We start from the raw sequence: 19,357 nt of genomic DNA, 5'->3' as shown, positions 1-19,357 counted from the left end.
AGTCCCTACCCAACAGTTGGCTCACGAAAGGAGGCTAGGTGTTCCCCAATCCTATGGATCTCACTCGGTTGCTCGTGTATTTTTGCTTTACCTCTCACGTGCTCTCTTTCTCCTTCTCTCTCTCCCCTGCCCTGTTTCTGAATACTCTACTTATTTTACTTGTACATATTTACTACTCTGTTTATTTTATTAATGATCAATCAATCAATCAATCATATTTATTGAGCGCTTGCTGTGTTCAGAGCACTGTACTAAGCACTTGGGAAGTACAAGTTGGCAACATATAGAGATGGTCCCTACCCAACAGTGGGCTCACGAAAGGAGGCTGGGTGTTCCCCAATCCTGTGGATCTCACTCGGTTGCTCGTGTATTTTTGCTTTGCCTCTCACGTGCTCTCTTTCTCCTTCTCTCTCTCCCCTGCCCTGTTCTGAATACTCTACTTATTTTACTTGTACATATTTACTACTCTATTTATTTTATTAATGATCAATCAATCATATTTATTGAGCGCTTAATGTGTGCAGAGTACTGTACTAAGCGCTTGGGATGTACAAGTTGGCAACATATAGAGACGGTCCCTACCCAACAGTGGGCTCACGAAAGGAGCCTGGTTGTTCCCCAATCCTGTGGATTTCACTCAGTTGCTCGTGTATTTTTGCTTTGTCTCTCACGTGCTCTCTTTCTCCTTCTCTCTCTCCCCTGCCCTGTGTCTGAATACTCTACTTATTTTACTTGTACATATTTACTACTCTATTTATTTTATTAATGATCAATCAATCAATCAATCAATCGTATTTATTGAGCACTTACTGTGTGCAGAGCACTGTACTAAGCGCTGGAGAAGTACAAGTTGGCAGGGCAGGTCACACAGCAGACATGTGGCGGAGCTGGGATTAGAACCCATGACCTCTGACTCTCAAGCCTGTGCGCTTTCCACTGAGCCACGCTCCTTTAGGTTGGTACATAAACTTAACTTTGACCCACGTAGATTCGAGTCAGAAAAATGCCCCTGGCCCATGAAGACATGACCGATAAGAATAGGAAACAGTTTCGGTTGTAATCCAAGTGAATAACAATGATAATATTAATAATAATAATGGTAATTGTTAAGAGCCTACTATATGTCAAGCACTGTTCTAGGTAGATACAAGGTGATCAGGTTGGACACAGTCCCTGTCATTCATTTATTCATTCAGTCATACTTACTGAATGTTTACAGTGTGCAGAGCACTTTACTAAGCGCCTGGGAAAGTACAATACAGAAATAAAGAGAGATGATGTCTGCTCCCAACGAGCTCACAGTCTAGAGTGGGGAGAGAGGATTCTCTCTCTTTTTGCTGAATTGTACTTTCCAAGCACTTAGTACAGTTCTCTGCACACATTAAGCTCTCAATAAATACGATTGAATGAATGAATGACAGACATCAATACAAGTAAACAGACGTTGATTTAAATAAATAAAGTTGCATGTCCCACATGGGGCTTACAGGCTTAATCCCCAATTTACAGATGAGGGAACTGAGGCACAGAGAAGTTAAGTGACTTGCCCAAGGTCACACAGCTGGCATGGGGCAGTGCTGGGATTAGAGCCCAGGTGCTTCTGAGTCCCAAGCCCACGCTCTATCCACTAGGCAATCCTCCTTCCCCTTAGATTATATCGCCTATAGTTAATAAGCTCACATTCGCAAAATATTCACCACGGCCGTGTTCTAGCATTTTGATAATAATAATAATAATGATGGTATTTGTTAAGCGCTTGCGATGTGCCAGCCACTGTTCTAAGCGTTGGTGAATTTAATAAATAACTGGGAGAGAGGAGGAGTTAAGTGTTCTTTTTAAAAGGATATGCAGGTTTCCCTGGGGCCCAATACCTGTCCAGAGTCAAACAAGCATGGAGTATGTTGATAAAGGCAATATTTTCTTAGGCAGATTATACCCGTCTGCTTCAGAGCCTGCAGGGTGAACCCTGAGGTCAGCATGCTTTCTTGGTCTTTAGACAGATCCTCAAGCCTCATCCTACTAGACTGTAAGCTCTTTGAGAGTGGAGATTGTGCTTACCACCCTATTGTATTGTACTTCTCCAGCTTCCAATACTACTACTAGTAGTATTTATTAAGAGCTTACTCTGTGCAGAACACTGGACTAGGCTCTGCGAAAGAGTAAACATGTGGGAATTAGACATACACCCTGTCTCTTGAGTAGCTCTCAGTGCTCTGTAACTCAATAAGTGCTCAATAACTGCCCTTAATTGATTGATTGATTGATTCTGATACTTCCGCTGCAAGTTCTGAAACAGTGAAAGCCTGGTCAGACTGGAAATGCTCCTTAAAGCAGAGTTTTGGAAAGCTCTTGTTGGCAACCATTTCTAAAGAATGCTTCTGTGGATAGAAGAGCATCAGGCGGAATGGACACAAATGAGCAAAGAAAGAAATGTCAATAGGTTCTTTCGAGAACTGGGTAAGTGTGCAACCTGTTTCTGGTCCAAATTTAGCCATCGTATGAATTAGCTATATATAGCAGGAAGAGGTAGTGTTAGGGTTTAAAGCATCATCTTTAAAAGCATAGAAGCAGCATGGTTTAGTGGATAGAGCACGGATCTGGGAATCAGAAGGACCTGGGTTCTCATCCCAGCTCCGCCACGTGTCAGTTGTGTGACCTTGTACAAGTCACTTAACTTCTCTGTGCCTCAGTTGCCGCATCTGAAAAATGGAGATTAAGACTGCGAGCCCCATGTAGGACAGGGATTGTGTCCTTCCTGATCAATTTGTATCTACCCCAGCGGTCAGAATGGTGCTTGGCACAGAGTAGGCCCCTAACAAGTACCATAATTATTATTAATTGTTTATAGTTTTAAGAGCAGACAAATACCTGAAAAGGATACCAGAGATGATAACGTCACTCAGAAACCCAGTTAAGAATGCCATTTTGCTAACAAATTATGTCTAATTGAACAGTCCCCCCGAAAATGTTTCAGTCAATCTATATTAACCGTAGTCTGCTATCTAGAGTCTAGATCAGATTTGTCACAGTAAAAACCCACTCTGTGACAATGTGGCAAAAATCTGCATCACTGAGAAACCAGGGGGGTTTGAGATTTTTCTCTTCTTTAAATTTGTTTCCACTCACTCACTTGGCTAGATGTAAAGCAACCTCACAACTCCGGGGTATGTGTTTTTGTCAGTTGACGGAATATACTTCTGCTATACACATTCTGCTTCATCCATTACCTCACCGCAGTGTCAACCTGCCTACTGTGAGTCACAGCCTACACACCCGAAAGTGTGTCAGGTCTTGCTCAGAACGACTTAGGCTATAATTTGGATGTTCATATGACTACAGTAGTTTTGCACTGGGACATATTTGAAGTATGGTTTATTGATTACAATTGCTAACCAGACAGTGTGTTGTTAAATAGACATGAAATGAACACATTTCCCAATCCCAGTGGGTCAGGGGTTGTTGAAAACATGATTCCTAGCAGCTGTTGATGCAGAAACCACGGTATACAATCATTTTCAATATCACCTCAATCAATCGATATATTTATTGAGGACTTACTGCATGCAGAGCACAGAACTAAGCACTTGGAAGAGAACAATACAGCCCAGCATTCCTTTATTGTTGCCGAACAATGGCCTCAGAGGCCTAAAAATGATCACAAGCAATGATCGTGTTTATCCGGCCAAGTGTATTAAATTGCAGTGCGTTTTTGTCCATTCAGTTATTCTTCACCCAAAAGCAGCATGGTTTAGTGGATAGAGCATGGGCAAGTCAGTTAACTTCTCTGTGCCTCAGTTCCCTCGTCTATAAAATGGGGATTAAGATTGTAAGCCCCATGTGGGACAGGGACTGTGTCAACCCCGCTTATCTTGTATTTTCCCAGGGCTTACAACAGTACTTGGCACATAGTAAGCCCTTAACAAATACCACAATTATTATTATTATTATTATTATTATTATTATTATTATTATTATTAGCAAATTTCCAGGTTTAACTCAAGTCAGCGAAATTACTAATCTGGATGATCGAATGAATCTTCAAGCATTTAACCGAGAAGAGCTCTGACATGATTAGCAACGGGTAGTACAGGTTTTCTTCTTGTTTCTAATGGTAAAAGAACAAGTTGTGTTTTCAAACACCTAGATATTGCAGGGATAAATGTCATGTGAAGTGGAAGTACAGAAAATATATTCAGTTTTTGTCATAAAATAACAAGATTACGAGTCATTAATAGCGCTCGTAGTGCCAAGTTATGTTTGGAGTGGTCTGACAAAGCAGGAGGCCGCATCGTCAATGGGACTAACTTTGGGAATGCTGCTCTAAGTGATTCCTGAATCAGACAGAGTTCAGCAGTAAAAATGGAAAGTGGAGACAATTATATCCTTTTGCTGCACTTTCTGAAATGCTAAATATTACCATCCTCAAAGAGAAATGGAATCTGGGCTTGCCAAGCTGTTCTAAGAAGCCAATAATTTCCCTGCATTTATTCTCTGAAAATTATAGAATTATAGAGCAGGAAAGTGACCAAGTGGTCAGCTATTCTAACCCTCTGCCTTCTGTCAGTAGGGACATTCTCTATATGTTGCCAATTTGTACTTCCCAAGTGCTTAGTACAGTGCTCTGCACACAGTAAGCACTCAATAAATACGATGGATTGAATGAATGGTTATTTTTTTAAGAGAAGCAATGTGGCCTAGTGGAAAGACCTTGCGCTTGGGAGGTGGGGACCTAGCTTCTAATCTCAGTTTTCCCACTTGCCTGCTGTGTGACCTTGGATAATAATAATAATAACAATGGCATTTATTAAGCACTAACTATGTGCAAAGCACTGTTCTAAGCACTGGGGCGGTTACAAGGTGATCAGGTTGTCCCACGTCGGGCTCACAGTCTTAATCCCCATTTTACAGATGAGGTAACTGAGGCCCAGAGAAATTAAGTGACTTGCCCAAAGTCACACAGCTGACAATTGGCGGAGCTGGGATTTGAACCCATGACCTCTGACTCCAAAGTCTGTGCTCTTGCCACTGAGCCACGCTGCTTCTCTAACATGGCTTAACTTCTCTAAATTGTAAGATTTTATTTTCTTTTAATAGTAGTATTGGTTACGTCTAACGCACTGTACGAAGCTTGGTGTGGGCAGGGAACGTATCTATCAGATCTGTTGTATAGTAATAATAATAATAATAATGATGGCATTTATTAGTGCTTACTATGTACAAAGCACTGTTCTAAGTGCTGGGGAGGTTACAAGGTGCTCAGGTTGTCCCACGGGGGGCTCACAGTCTTCATTCCCATTTTACAGATGAGGTAACTGAGGCACAGAGAAGTGAAGTGACTTGCCCAAAGTCACACAGCTGACAATTGGCGGAGCAGGGATTTGAACCCATGACCTCTGACTCCAAAGCCCGGGATCTTTCCACTGAGCTTTGCTGCTTCTCAAGTGATCAGTACAGTGTTCTACATACAATAAGCACTTAATAAATACCACTGATGGATTGATTCTCTGCTTCAGTTTCTTCATCTGTGTAGAGAAGCAGCGTGGGTCAGTGGAAAGAGCATGGGCTTTAGAGTCAGAGGTCATGGGTTCAAATCCCAGCTCTGCCAATTGTCAGCTGTGTGACCTTGGGCAAGTCACTTCACTTGTCTGTGTCTCAGTTACCTCATCTGTAAAATGGGGATTAAGACTGTGAGCCCCTTGTGGGACAACCTGATCACCTTGTAACCTCCCCAGCTCTTACATAGGAAGCGCTTAATAAATACCATTTTAATTTATTTTATTAAAATGGGGATGAAATACATTCTCCCTCCCGCTTAGACCACAGGCCCCATGTGGGATAGGGCCAGGGTCCAACATGATTTTATCTACCTCACTGTTGAGTACAGTGCCTGGCAAATATCACAATTAAGCAATCAATCAATCCACCATATTTATTGAGCGTTTACTGTGTGCAGAACATTGTACCAAGCTCTTGGGAGTATACAATATAATATAACCGAGTGGGTAGACACACTCTCTGCCACAGTGAGCTTACAGTCTAGAAGGGGAGAAAGACATTCATATAAATGAATAGATTAAATTATATCTATATATAATTTAATATATATATTATATATATCTCTTTTGCAGGCTCCTCCTCCCCCTCCCATTCTCTCACTGTGGGGGTTCCCCAAGGTTCAGTGCTTGGTCCCCTTCTGTTCTCGATCTACACGCACTCCCTTGGTGACCTCATTCGCTCCCACGGCTTCAACTATCATCTCTACGCTGATGACACCCAGATCTACATCTCTGCCCCTGCTCTCTCCCTCTCTCTCCAGGCTCGCATCTCCTCCTGCCTTCAGGACATCTCCATTTGGATGTCCGCCCGCCACCTAAAGCTCAACATGTCGAAGACTGAGCTCCTTGTCTTCCCTCCCAAACCTTGCCCTCTCCCTGACTTCCCCATCTCTGTTGACGGCACTACCATCCTTCCCGTCTCACAAGCCCGCAACCTTGGTGTCATCCTCGACTCCGCTCTCTCATTCACCCCTCACATCCAAGCCATGACCAAAACCTGCCGGTCTCAGCTCCGCAACATTGCCAAGATCCGCCCTTTCCTCTCCATCCAAACCGCTACCCTGCTCATTCAAGCTCTCATCCTATCCCGTCTGGACTACTGCGTCAGCCTTCTCTCTGATCTCCCATCCTCGTGTCTCTCTCCACTTCAATCCATACTTCATGCTGCTGCCCGGATTATCTTTGTCCAGAAACGCTCTGGGCATATCACTCCCCTCCTCAAAAATCTCCAGTGGCTACCGATCAATCTGCGCATCAGGCAGAAACTCCTCACCCTCGGCTTCAAGGCTGTCCATCCCCTGGCCCCCTCCTACCTCACCTCCCTTCTCTCCTTCTACAGCCCAGTCCGCACCCTCCGCTCCTCCACCGCTGATCTCCTCACCGTACCTCGCTCTCGCCTGTCCCGCCATCGACCCCCGGCCCACGTCATCCCCTGGACCTGGAATGCCCTCCCTCTGCCCATCGGCCAAGCTAGCTCTCTTCCTCCCTTCAAGGCCCTGCTGAGAGCTCACCTCCTCCAGGAGGCCTTCCCAGACTGAGCCCCTTCCTTCCTCTCCCCCTCGTCCCCCTCTCCATCCCCCCATCTTACCTCCCTCCCTTCCCCACAGCACCTGTATATATGTATATATGTTGGTACATATTTTTTTTACTCTATTTATTTATTTATTTAATTTATTTGTACATATCTATTCTATTCATTTTAGTTTGTTAGTATGTTTGGTTTTGTTCTCTGTCTCCCCCTTTTAGACTGTGAGCCCACTGTTGGGTAGGGACTGTCTCTATATGTTGCCAATTTGTACTTCCCAAGCGCTTAGTACAGTGCTCTGCATATAGTAAGCGCTCAACAAATACGATTGATGATGATGATAATGATTAAATTACAGATATGTATATAGGTGTTATGGGGCTAGGGGAGGGGTGAATAAAGGGTCCAAATCCAAGTTCACAGGTGATATGGAGTGGGAGAAGAGGAAATGAGGGCTTAGTTCGGGAAGGCCTCTTGGAGATGTGTTTTTAATAAGGCTACTTCTTCTCCTTATTATTATTATTACTATTAAGCCCTCACCTCTCACTCTTCGCAGGAATTAAGCCCCCCACACAATTAATAAGCTTTTACTGATACGCTGTGATAAGAGTCCCTCATTCTCTTCCTGCCTTTTCCCCCTGTATTCTGGAGACCCTAATCTCCTGAAAGACTCCAGAAAGAAAAAAATTAAGGTATTTCTTCCTGCATAAAAACACCAATTTTGTATCCCAGTTTCTTCAAGATGACAGGGTGGGATTGCTTGAAAGGAACTACTGGGAGAAAGAGCTGTTTTTCCAGTTTTTGCCCTCCCCTTTCCTGACATTTCTATTCAGACTATTTATTTGCATGTTTACTAGCTACTTAATTCATATCTTCTGATTTTCGAGGCTCTGCTAATGTCAACCATAGTTATAATTATGTTTTTCAGTGTATAGAAGCTAGCAGAATAGTCCACTGAATGAACTCGGTTATTAATTCTTGTTCCTTTCCAGGAGCTCTCAGAGCCTGGAGATACTGAGCCAGATTCTTCCAGAGCATGAATTATTTCCTGGGCGCAGAGCCAGCGACTCTGAATGCCACGTTAACTCTTTCAGCCACTAAATCCTCCAAAACCAGGCGTCTGCCTGCGGAGTCCCCCAGTACCACCAGAAGCCCCAGGGAACAGACCCGGGGCTGCAGCGGTAGAAGCAACATCTAGTGAGAAGCAGCGTGGCCTGATGGTTAAGGACCTGGGTTCTAATCCAGGCTCTGCCGCCTGTCTGCTGTGTGACCTTGGGCAAGTCGCTTAATGTCTGTGTGCCTCAGCTACCTCATCTGGAAAATGGGGATTAAAACCCTGAGTCCCATGTGGGACATGGATTGTGTCCAGTCTGGTTGTCCTGTATCTACTCCAATGTCTGGCACACAAGTAAGCACTTTACAAATACCTAACGCTTAACAAATACCATATGTGTCTATATATATATGCGTGTGTGTATGTGATATTATAGATGCTTCCCTATTGCTCCCCAAGACAACCTGCTAAGACTTCCAAGAGAATTTACACTGAAGACTCCAGAGGAGCTTCATACACTTGATTTGAGCACCCCTCCCACGTCCCACCAGAAACAGCTAGGAGAAGGAGTATGGGCTGGGTGTCAGAGAACCTGGGTTCTAATCCCCACTCTGCCTCTTGCCCGTGGGTATATATGGTGTATAAATAATAATAATAATGGTGTTTGTTAAGCACTTACTACGTGCCGAGCACTGTTCTAAGCACTAGGGTAGATTCAAGGTAATCAGTTTGGACACAGTCCCTGTCCCACATGGGGCTCACAGTCTTTAACCCCATTTTCCAGATGAGGTAACTGAGGTGCAGAAAAGTTGTTACGTGCCCAGGGTCACATAGCAGACAAGTAGTGGTGGACCCAGGATTAGAACCCACGTCCTCTGATTCCCAAGCTACTGACTCTTGCCACTAGGCATATATAGATGATATAGATATAGGTATATAGATATAGATATATAGATAGATATATTCATTTAATCATTCAATCTATTGAGCAGTTACTGTGTTCAGAACACTGTACTAAGTGCTTGGAAAATGCAATTCAGCAACAAATAGAGACAATCCCTACCCAACAATGGGAAAAGTTAAGTAACTTGCCCAGGGTCACACAGCAGACAAGTAGTGGCAGAGCCAGGATTAGAACCCACGTCCTCTGACTCTCAAGCCACTGACTCTTGCCACTAGGTATCTATCTATCTATCTATCTATCTATCTATCTATCTATCTATCATCTACCTATCTATCTATCTATCTATTCAATCATTCAATCGTATTTATTGAGTGAGTACTGTGTGCAGAACACTGTACTAAGCACTTAGAAAATGCAATTTGGTAACAAATAGAGACAATCCCTACCTAACAACAGGCTCACAGTCTAGAAGAGGGGAGACAGACAACAAAAGAAAGCAAGTAGACAGGCATCAATAGCATCAAAATAAATTAATAGAATTATATATACACGTATATATACATTCATATATATATATGTATGTGTGTATATATATATATATAAATCTGATAAATGCATATATGCATTCATATATATACATATATGTATGTGGGTATATATATCTATATATAAATCTGATTTTTATATATATATGAATCAGGCACAGCAGCAGCATAACTCCTGCTGGAGCAGCATCCTGGCTGGTGCCAAAACTACTGTAGCAGTAGAGACGCATTGCAGGAGAGAAGCTTCTCAGCTTCACTGTGCTGCCCCCAGCAAAGATTCCCTAATGAGGACTGAGGATGTTTGTGCTGAGAATGTGTCATTCCCCTCTGCCTCTCCCTCTTCCTTCTTCTGTCCCTGTCCCTTTCAAGTCCTCTTTCTGCCTTTTCAGCCCCCCTCACTATCCCCCACCGCCCACTGCATTTTCTCTCTGCCTCTCTCTTCTTCTCTACCTAGCTCTCCATCTCCCTCTCCATCTCCCTTTTCTATAAAATGTGAACTCGTCTCTAGGCTGTGAGCTCGTGGTGGACAGGGAATGTGTCTGTTTGTTGTTGTACTGTACTCTCCCAATCGCCTAGTACAGTGATTTGCCCACGGTAAGCGCTCAATAAATGTGAATGACTGAATGACTATTTTCTCTCTCTTAGTCTCTCTCCTAACCACTGGGCTCCATCCTCATTTAAACCCCACACCAGCCTCACTTTGCTATGGAAAATATGGTCACCTTACCCAGCAAGAGTTTTCAAAGAGCCCTTCCCAGGGTAATAATAATCTCCCCCAGCGCTTAGAACAGTGCTCGGCACATAGTAAATGCTTAACAAATACCGTCATTATTACAATAACAACTGTGGTATTTGCTAAACACTTACTATGTGCTGAGCATTGGTATTAAACACTGGAGTAGGTCCAAGGTAATCAGGTCAGACACGATCCCCGTCTTGCATAACGCTCACGGTTGAAGTAGGAAGGAGATCAGGTATTGAATCCTTATTTTAATGATGAGGAAACTGAGACACAAGAAATTATGTGACTTGCTCAAGGTTACCCAGCAGGGAAGAAGCAGAGTGAGGATTAGAACCCAGGTCCTCTGGCTCCCAGCCCACACTCCTTCCCCTAGGCCACTGCTTCTGGTAGGAAGGGAGAGGAGTGCTAAAGTTAAGTGAATGCAGCTCCTCTGGAGTCTTCAGTCTATTTATTTTACTCTGTTAATATGTTTTGTTTTGTTCTCTGTCTCCCCCTTCTAGACTGTGAGCCCACTGTTGGGTAGGGACCATCTCTATATGTTGCCAACTTGTACTTCCCAAGCGCTTAGTACAGTGCTCTGCACCCAGTAAGCACTCAATAAATACGATTGATTGATTGATTGATTGATTCAGTGTAAATTCTCTTGGGAAGTTTTAGCAGGGTGTCTTGGGTAGCAATAGGGAAGCAAACAGCAAACCATTTCAATACCGGAAGATTTCAATATCCATTAAATATCCGAGACCGAGTTAGCAGTTTTCTGCAGGCACCCCCTGTAAGCTCACTGTGGGCAGGGAATATGTCTACCAACTCTGTTATGTAATTATATTGTCCTCTCCCAAGTAATCAGTACAGTGCTCTGCACATAGTGAGTGCTCATTAAATGCAATTGATTGATTGAGTGATACTTACCCTGGCTCCTTTCCCACCACAACCCAGCACCCATGCTGCATTCTCTCAAGCTAACCTCACTGTGCCTCGTTCTCATCTCTCTTAATAATAATGATAATAATGATGGCATTTATTAAGCGCTTACTATGTGCAAAGCACCGTTCTAAGCGCTGGGGAGGTTACAAGGTGATCAGGTTGTTCTACGGGGGGCTCACAGTCTTAATCCCCATTTTACAGATGAGGTAACTGAGGCACAGAGAAGTGAAGTGACTTGCCCAAAGTCACACAGCTGACAAGCGGCGGAGCAGGGATTCGAACCCATGACCTCTGACTCCAAAGCCCGGGCTCTTTCCACTGAGCCATGCTGCTCCTCTTGTCATCTGCCTTTTACTCACATCTCCCTCCCACCCACAACACCCTCTACTTCCTCATCGGGCAGACCGTGATTCTCCCTACCTTCAAAGCCCTTCTAGAAATCACATCTCCTCCGGGAAGCCTACCCTGATTAACTATTCATTCAGTCAATCATATTTATTGAGCACTTACTGTGTGCAGAGCACTGTACTAAGCACTTGGGAAGTGCAAGTTGGCAACATATAGAGACGGTCCCTACACAACAGCGGACTCACAGTCTAGAAGTTCATCTCCTCTCCCTCTGATTTCTTACCATACCGTGACTTTGGCACTTTGGCGTTACCTTACAATCGGGTGCTCACCCTTTCCCATCTCCTGCCGAAGCACTTATTTTTACTTTATTTTTTAAAAAGTAAACGGTACTCATTAAGTCCTTACTATAGTGTCAAGCACTGTTCTAAGCACTAGCAGATACGAGGTAATTAAGTCAGACCCAATCCCCGTCCCACACGGGGATCACGGTTTAAGTACTGGCTCCCCATTTTACAGTTGAGAAGACTGAGGCACAGAGACTTGCCCAAGGTCACAAAGCAGGCAAGTGGCAGGGGCAGGATCCTCTGATTCCCAGTCCTATGCTCTTTCCACTAGGCCACACTGCTTCTCTGCACTTATTATGCGCAGACTTTTAAACTCTGCCACTTTCCCCTAACAAATTTCTGTTAGCGTCTGTCTCTTCCGCTTAGAGAAGCAGCGTGGCTCAGTGGAAAGAGCCCGGGCTTTGGAGTCAGTGGTCATGTGTTCAAATCCCGGCTCCGACAATTGTCAGCTGTGTGACTTTGGGCAAGTCGCTTAACTTCTCTGTGCCTCAGTTACCTCATCTGTAAAGTGGGGATTGACTGTGAGCCCCCCGTGGAGCAAACTGATCACCTTGAATCCCCCCAGTGCTTAGAACAGTGCTTTGCTCATAGAAAGCACTTAATAAATGCCATTATTATTATTATTCCGCTTTCCTATTAAGGGCAGGAATTGTGTCTACTAACTCTGCTGTACTAAATGCCATTATTATTATTATTATTCCGCTTTCCTATTAAGGGCAGGAATTGTGTCTACTAACTCTGCTGTACTCCCCCAAAAGTCCAGTACTGTGCGTGCACAATTTATCGAGTAAGCATTCAATAAATACCATTGTTTGATCAACGGATTGATTGACTTTCTCCTAACTATCAGGTCTCACTAGTCCTCTATTTAACCTAAGGGAAAGTCACTCCTGGGAGTATTTTCCGGAAAGGCCTAAGTCTTATTTAACTGGAATTTTTGCCTAATGGACACTTCCCATTCCCTCGGGATGGCCGAAAACAAAGCTATTACTGTGCCTAAATAATTCAGGCAATCTGTGTCTTCACCTCTCTGGGTAAAGCCCCAGATGCCAACATGAACCATCAGGTCCAGGGGTGTAGGGGCTATCTGCCAAGCCCGATGGGGGTCGTTTCTCCTCCCGCCTCTCACATGCCCCCTACTCCAGCACAAATTCAGCACTGCCTAAAACACATACACTGTGTGGGTTTGACATAGATAATACGACACCTCGACCTAAACTATATGTCTCCTGCTTACTGCCTAACAACATATTTCAACCTAGTTGAGGGGTTGGCAACTGGCATTCATTTTTTTCGCAATTCAGCACAGCTTGCCTGGCCAAGGGCAGAGCCACCTTGTAATAATAATCCTGGTATTTGTTAAACGCTCTGTGCCAGACACTTTATTAAGCGCTGGGGTAGATACAAGATAATCGGGTTGGACACAGTCCCTGTCCCATGTGGGGCTCCCACTTTCAATCCCTATTTTGCAGATGAGGCACAGAGAACTGAAGTGCCTTACCCAAGGTCACCCAGCAGACAAGCAGTAGAGCAGGGATTAGAACCCAGGTCCTTACGACTCTCAGGACTGGACTAGACCACGCTGTCTCCATGCCATGCTGAGATTGTAGTTGTTGGTTTGGGAAGCCATACAATTAAAAGCTTATGCCCATTGGATTCGGCCAATTTCCCTTCCCTACAACATGCCTGTGTCAGTGGCAGGGTGAATCAATCAATCTACGGTATTTATCGAGCGCTTACCGTATGCCGAGCTCTGTATTCCATCAATCCGTGGTATTTACTGAACGCTTACTGTGTGCTGAGAACTATTCTAAGCATTTGGAAGAGTACAATATAACAGAGTTGGTAGATATAGCAAGTGTTTATCATACTAAGTGCTGGAAAATGAGACGCTGATAGGCTAGAAGAGTTGAAGACCTGACAGTGTGACGTGGTGATGTTAGGGTTCTTGAAGTGGGCTTATAGACGACCCTAGAAATGAATAATTCCCTAACAGATCAATGCATCTCTGCAGAACATGCCAAACATCTCCAGCGTTAAATTGGCTCCCCGAGTCAGAAATGACCTGGGTAGAAATGGAGCTAATGAAGAAATGTCTTAGGGACAAGTCAGTTGGAAATCATATCTCTTTGCTAGCTAGGCGTGATCAAAAGATTACGATATTCCTGGGAGCATCAAAGACAGGAAAAAGCAACACAATTAAAATACAGGTGGAAAGGTTCAGGAGGGGAACTATTAGAGAATACTGTTAGTGTACATCAAAAATGTTGTGAGGAGAAATATCAAAGGATCCCAAAGAGATCAGAGATTTGAGCCTCTATTGAATTCTTTTCCTATAACCTTTGTCAAGAGGCTCATTGTTTATTTTGGTAAGCTCCTCATAACACAAAGCAATGAGCGTAGCTTTGAAGTTTGTTGTTTCAAAATGTTTTTCTCTTAATTTTATGTAAATGATTCAATCTTTTGAATGGATTTAAATTGGTCTCTTGAGTTCCCTTTTGACCCCCTGATGCTATAATTCAGGAGATGAATTGATCTAGGTAGCTAGCTACTTAGGTTATAATAATTATGGTATTTGTTAAGTGCTTACTGTGTGCCAAGCACTGTACTAAGAACTGGGATAGATACAAGTTAGTCAGGTAGGACGCAGTCCCTGTCCCACACAAGATTCACAGTCTAGAGGGGTGGGAGAACAGGTATTGAGTCCCCATTTCATAGATGAGAAAACCAAGGCACAGAGAATTTAAGTGGCTTACCCAAGGTCACGGAGCAGACAAGTGTCAGACTATGATTTGAACCCAGGGTGTGTCAGACTATGATTCGAACCCAGGGTCTCTGATTCCCAGGCCTGTGCTCTTTTCACTAGGCCATGCTGCTTCTAGATTATGATCAGAAAACAGCTATGCTTTGACACCATTCGAAAGCCTGTGGGCGTATGAGGAAGTAGGGTTAACTACCATATGATAATAATAATACACTTCATGAGATAGGCATCTTATTTTCACAAGACTGCTGGGAAGCAACCATTGTAAAATATTTCCCTCAAATGCTCCATACCAGGGGAGTCCAGTTTTTCTTTTCCCAAATGAATGCGTGTTTTCAGAACTGACCAAGCAGTGGTCGTAGCAATAATAACATTCATTAAGCTCTTACTGTGTGAAAAACACAGTACTAAATGCAAGGAATGGATACGCTGGAGAGAATTAGGTCCAAGAATGAAGAGGGAAAGAGGACTGGTGACAGGCTCATGTGGAAAGATAAAACATAAAGATTCATTCAATCATATTTATTGAGCGCTTACTGTGTGCAGAGCACTGTACTAAGCACTTGGGAAGTACAAGTTGGCAACATATAGGGACGGTCCCTACCCAACAGTGGGCTCACAGTCTCGAAAGAACATAAACATAACACAAAATGAGAAGCAGCGTGGCCTAGTGGAAAGAGGCTTGGGCTTAGAGTCAGAGGACCTGGGTTCTAATCCCGGCTGTCCCACTGTGCTGCTGTGTAACCTTGGACAAGTCACTTAACTTCTCTGTGCTTCAGTTACCTCATCTGCAAAATGGGGATTAGGACTGTGAGCCCTATGAGGGACAAGGACTGAGTCCAACCTGATTATCTTGTATCTTCCCCAGTGCTTAGAACAGTGCCTGGTACAGAGTAAGCACCTAACAAATACCTTAAAAAAATAAAAAAACATGGTCAGGAATAAATTTAAATTTTTTTTAAAAAAACAGTAGAGTACTGTGACTAGAAGAGTAAAGCTTCAGACTCCTCCTCACAAGTCCAAGAGATACCTCCACAGTCACCTCCTTTCCAACATTTTATATTTATATTTTGTTTTGTGGAGGCAACACAGCTTGGCTGTTTGCCTTCTTTCCGCTGCGTTGGATCAAGGCAGAAAGAAATGGCAGTTTCAGCCAGCTGAAACCAATCAATAATATCCTGTGAGGGCTTACTGTGTACAGAACACTGTGCTAAGCACTTGGGAGAGTACAGTACCATACAGTAGATAGACACGACCCCTGCCCATGAGGAGTTTACAGTCTAGAAGGGGGAGTAAGCTCATTATAAGCAGGGAGTATGTCTGTGAATTCTGTTTTATTGTCCTCTCCCAAGTGCTCAGTAAAGTGCTTGGCACCTAGTAAGCGTTCAGTAACTACCATCGATTGATTAACAGACATTAAAATAATTTACAACCGCATATGTACATACGGGCTGTGGGTGTACAGTTGTGATATCCAGTTATTCCGTACTCCTGCTCTGTAGTCTCTGATCCTAGGCAAAAAATACCTTAATTTTCTACTTCAAAATATTTTTGGATAAGGTCTTTAAATTCCCCCCTTCACTGTATTTGGCCCTCAAGTTGGGCTATTGCTACCAGGGCTTTACAAAGCACACAAAACAATAATATTCATAAGGTCGGTACTGGAGAGTGATGATCTTAATTGCATGCATGTTGACAAGATTTAAATTCATTCATTCCTTCATTCAATCGTATTTATTGAGCACTTACTATGTTTAGAGCACTGTACTAAGCGCTTGGGAAGTACAAGTTGGCAACATTTAGAGACAGTCCCGACCCAACAACGGGCTCACAGTCTAGAAGGGAGAGATAGTGACTCTTTGAGACATAGAGAGGAAAACCAGTGTTATCAAATTTCTGATAAGCATCGTTCCCAAGGGGACCTTGGGGTTTTTCCTTCCACATGAAGGTTGTTGAGTTAATTTCTATTTTTATCTTATAACTACGACTTTTGTAGCCAGCCTTCTGTTTGTCAACCATGATGCCCTGGTGACGACTCTGTATTATTTCCTCCCTTTAAGACAGACTAGGAAAGGAAAGAAGAAATCCTATTTCTAATGGAATTTTATTTCTGCCTATGACATGCTCTCCATGCAGCCAATTAATAAAAGACCACCACTTGAATCCATTGGTTGAGAGTAGAAATAATAACTTCGAATTTATGCAGCTCCTTTTTATTAGAAGGTAGGTGCTCTGCAGATAGAATTTAGTTAAGATTTGCAGCTTGTATTTGATGTAGGTGGGTAGTGAGTTCAAGTATCCTGTTTTGTAGAGGTGGAGAAAGTAACAGGAAAGCATTTAAGCATTTGTGAAGCAGTATGGCTCAGTGGAAAGAGCCTGGGCTTGGGAATCAGAGGTCATGGGTTCTAATCCCGGCTCTGCCACTTATCTGCTGTGTGACTTTGGGCAAGTCACTTCACTTCTCTTTGCCTCAGTTACCTCATCTGTAAAATGGGGATTAAAACTGTGAGCCCCATGTGGGACAACCTGGTTACCCTATATCTACCCCAGCGCTTAGAATAGTGCTTTGCCCACAGTGAGTGCTTAACAAATACCAACATTATTATTATCATTTTAGTGACTTAAATTCACTCAAGAAGTCAATGGTAAACAAAGAACAGACCTAAATCTCTGGACTAAATTTGCAGCCTCACTATAATCACTCACATAATCAATGTTTTTTTGCAACAGACCCAAATCTCTGGACTAAATCTGCAGTCTCACTGTAAGCACTTACATAATCAATGCTCCCTGGCTGATTCTAGTCAGAACTTGTGTTTGGCTAGCTGCCAGTGTGAAATCAGTGTGAAATCCTACATAAATAGGTGATTGAGGAGTACTGCTTTGTTCTCATAAACAGCAGAGATTCTCTCTTGATGATCAGTTTACCCAATATATATCCCCCCAGTGTTTTCACTAAAACACTGGCCTATCAGTTTCATGGACCTAGGTGTCTGGGAGTTGGGTTCTAATTCTGGTTTCATTCATTTGATTGTATTTATTGAGTGCTTACTGTATGCAAAGCATTGTGCTAAGCACTCGGGATAGTACAATGCAACAACAGACACATTTCCTGCCCACAATGAGCTCACAGCCTAAAGACTTTGCCAATGGTCTAGTGTATGACCTTAGGTAAGACACTTAACTTCTCAGTTTCCTCATCTGTAAAATATGTAAAATGTCATTCTCTCCTTTAGATTTTGAGCCTCATATGGAATAGGGATGATGTCTGATCAGATTAGATGTATCTACCCCAGGGCTTAGTGTTCTACACGTAGTAAAAGCTTAACAAATGCCACAGTTGTTGTTAATAACAAACATCACAATCATTATCCCAATGAATAATAATAATTGTATTTTCTTTAAATAGAAGATGGAATGTTTGGTTTTTCCTTACTGGTGGATGACAGTTCAGTGGAAAGAAAAAAGTAACGGGATAAGGAATAGCTTTTCCTTTGGTCTTCTAACCTGAGAGGGCAGTCTTTCATTTTAACTCTTCTAAATTGCATAGGTTAGGAAAACGATGACAAAGGGTAAAAGAAGTATATAGGAATAGCATTTCTATACTGATACTAGTTGTAAATGGGGAAAGCATCCTGGAAGAAATGGGATTTTAGGACATCTTTGGAGATTGGCCCTTTGGGCGTTTCTATAGTCACACTTGTCCAAATCACCCAGTGTGGTAGGAGCCACATCCTTAAGCACCGTGTTTGGCAAGTGGTTTAATCCCAAATTTCTCGTAGAAAAACACAAATATACACACACCCACAAGCTTGGGGTTTGGGGCAGTTCCGTCGAAGGTGCTGTCCTTCGACCTAGGGGTGTGGGTGTGTGTATGAAGTGCACAACGACCATTCACAGGACTACAGGGTTCCAAATTACTGGCCCAGAGAGGGGCCTGGCTCATCTCGAAGCTGGCTCCCCTCCACCACTCTTACAGTTCAGCAAGAATTAACTTCTTAACCTTCAGCAAGGTCCCAGCTTCCAGAGACCTGTATATGCCTCTGGGCCTGGGCTCCTGCCATTGTTAATTGCCAACGCCCTGACTAATTAGTCTTAACTAATTGTTGCAAATGGCTATGGCTATTAGCTAATGCTAATGACTGGGACTATTAACTGATTGGGGCTGTTACCATGCTCCGTGGTTTCCCGGGTCACATCAATCCACTGGGCTAGGTGGGGGACAGGGGAAAAGGAGGAGAGAAAAGATGAAAGGGTGACCCTCAATGAATCAACAGAGCACTGTGTACTTCCCAAGCGCTTAGTACAGTGCTCTGCATACAGTAAGCACTCAATAAATACGATTGAATGAATGCAGTCGGTCGACACGACCCCAGACTAGAGGTGGAGACAGACCTAGAAACAAATTACAGATGGATCAATCGATCGTATTTATTGGGCGTTTATTGTGTGCAGAGCACTGTACTAAGTGTTCATAAATGCTGTGGGGGTGGAGGGACAAACCTTGGGAATCTCTATCCTCCTGAATTTACTGAAGCTGTGCCTTGGGTCTCCTGGTCTGGGCCGGACATTCATTCATTCATTCAATCGTATTTATTGGGCGCTTACTGTGTGCTGAGCACTGTACTAAGCGCTTGGGAAGTAAAAGT

The sequence above is a fragment of the Tachyglossus aculeatus genome, chromosome 9, assembly GCF_015852505.1.
Source record: "Tachyglossus aculeatus isolate mTacAcu1 chromosome 9, mTacAcu1.pri, whole genome shotgun sequence".
Taxonomy (NCBI): Eukaryota; Metazoa; Chordata; class Mammalia; order Monotremata; family Tachyglossidae; genus Tachyglossus; species Tachyglossus aculeatus.
The sequence above is the reverse complement of the archived record's forward strand: the minus strand, read 5'-3'. Positions refer to the sequence as shown.